This window comes from Penaeus japonicus, unplaced genomic scaffold (assembly GCF_977035675.1).
Source record: "Penaeus japonicus unplaced genomic scaffold, GWHDUDI00000001_assembly GWHDUDI00000011, whole genome shotgun sequence".
Lineage (NCBI taxonomy): Eukaryota > Metazoa > Arthropoda > Malacostraca > Decapoda > Penaeidae > Penaeus > Penaeus japonicus.
In genome coordinates, this window is record NW_028234413.1 from 22,592,229 (window position 1) to 22,594,728 (window position 2,500).

The window sequence follows — 2,500 nt, forward strand, 5'->3', positions numbered from 1 at the left end:
AACAAATATTTCAAAATGATGAAAAGGATGATTCTTCAGCTATCATTCAATATCAAATTTCCTCTCGACCTACCCACAGAAGTGACTGGAGTGACTCCAGTATGATAAATATATAATTACTTTTTGCACAAGTTCCTACACACACTCAGGCTGCCATTCCCCCAATAGTAGTGTATTCACAAATATATATAGACAAATAGACAACCAAATATATATCCAATATACAAATAATTTGCTTCCATGGAAAAAGTCCATTGGGCCGGGGTATCCCTCTTTCTGGTCTTCTTGGTCTTCTATGAAATGTTCATCACTGCAACACTGTTCCATATTCATAGAAAAAGCCATTATGATCTGCATTAAAAGTCATTGTATACGTGTTACATGAATGCTCTGATGATAAATTTTATACTGAGGGCCTGCATTGCCTACATGAATGTGGCAACACACATAAAAAAAAATACATTATCATTTTTCTGCCTTCATACTAAATATTATAATATTTATTAATAGATGATGGAAATAATTGCTATAATTACCAAAAAATAGGGTTAGTTTAAAATCCCAAGCATAGATTGCACCACATCCTCTGGCACCAGCAGGAAAGATGGCACATAGCAGCCTAATAGTATTGCAAAACACAAAAAAGACTCCAGTATCATAACAAGGAAATCCAAACTATTTCATATGATGTTCCCTCTCTCTGAAATAAAATCTGTCTTGTGTGCTGGGCAGGTGGCACTGGTGGCCATTTTATTGTCAAAACAAATAGGGCGCCCTGTATCCAAGGGATAACAGAGTACTGCTGGGATAAAATTCATGATAGCCTGTCCAGTTCAGGTTACTTCAAGACCACGTAGGTAACTGGGCTTCGCCCACACGTTCAGTATTACCTTATTAGAACATTCCAGTTCTTGTGACATTGCTGAGTAAAGATCACTGGCCTCTTCAATTAATACAAAAGAGTTAGACATACTAAAGATAGATATAAATGCAGATAAACACTCAGAAATATCTATATATAATTTATTACCTCCAAGCAAAGTATGAAAGTCCCCTCTTCATTATGGTGGGTAACCTTAAAACTTTCCATATGGTAAACTCACACCTATAACGGATGTTATTCAGTTTCTGACTTTCCCTACAATGAGAAAAAAAATACCTTAGACAAAATTATAGCAAACACTGAGCATTTATATAAGTGCAAATCGTCCCTACCGGCCGAAGGCAAAAGTGATTCACTGTTTGAGTACCATAGATACCATCCACTTACACAACAAAAAAGTAAAGCAAAACAGAAGAACTACTCAAAAGCAAAACAGTCTACTCCCCTCAGTCCTGGCAGTCTCCCCTTGCTATGCATAGTCAAGCCTCTCTGCTGAAGAGTCACCGGATGATTAGACCAGGTCGTTCATTCTTTCTTCATCAGTTAGGTGAATGGAATCGTACATGTATTAGAGGTTTTTAATATTTTGATGACTGGCGATATCAGAAGCTAAGGCAGGAGTGACTTACTCAATGTCACTAAACTTTTAACTGATTTCAAACTATTCGTTAATTACATATGTGAATCGCAACTGCTGGAGTTTTGAGGAAAGTGTATTTTATAGCTGGTTTTGTAATAGTTGATTTTATCATTTATATTACGTTAGGAACCTTTAATACGCGTCAGTATGGTCAGTGATGGGGCATTATGTCCTTTACAGTTGTGTAATTAATAACCATGCATGATCCAGCGGGACAGACTTTCAACAAAAACACCCGTTGGATTTCTTCATTCGAAACGGCATTTGGGAGATGTTACACGTGGCAAATTGTTAAGTAAAGTGTCTCTAGCCAATTACGATTACGATGAATCAAGATCAATAGAGTGCGGGCGCCTCACTTCACCTGCGAACTGTGCAAAAGAGCTCCAGAAGGTAAGATGGACAGTTTTGTTTGTTTGGATAGTGGAATTCTGAACTGGAAAGTTTTGGATTTGTTTTATCTAAATACCCTTTTGTATTTCTATTCATTTCAAACCAACAATCATGCATCAGTCATGTGTAAATCGTATTCATATTTTTGTAGTTATAATATTACTTTGTTCTTTTTGGAATAGTACATAGGGGAAAATAGAGCCATGGAATTTTGAGGGAGCCACCTGATCACACTCAAGCAATTGCTTCTTCTGCATGGAGGACCCTTCCGAACGTCGAGTTGGCAAGAATGCTGCCAGATATCCAGACCTTCCGTCATCCGTCGCCCCAGTCTCGCCCTGCCCTGAATTCCCCATACCTCCTCCAAAGAGAGCGCGGCCATCTCCAGAAGAGAGCAGTAAATCAGAAGAGGAAGAAGTCATTCACTAAGGTTACAGAGGTGTAGCTGAGGAAATAAACCCATACTTCCCAAACCAAAAAGACCTCAACGACTTGATCAGAGACCTTGGTCTCACAAAATTCATTGTCGAACTTTTGACGTCGAGTCTCAAGCAATGGAATTTGTACAATTCTAGAATAAAGTA

General features: G+C 38.2%; 1 long non-coding RNA gene across 2 annotated transcripts in view; it reads left to right on the forward strand.

Moving 5' to 3' along the window:
• The first annotated feature begins 1,583 nt into the window (after positions 1–1,583).
• Positions 1,584–2,500, forward strand: part of LOC147470973 (uncharacterized) — a 931-nt gene continuing 14 nt past the window's right edge. Inside the window, exons 1-2 of one of the 2 annotated variants that reach the window (XR_015191370.1) lie at positions 1,584–1,916; positions 2,099–2,267. This is a non-coding gene — a long non-coding RNA (uncharacterized LOC147470973). Of the gene's footprint in view, positions 1,917–2,098 lie in introns of both variants that reach the window. The other variant, XR_015191371.1, reaches the window with a different exon arrangement.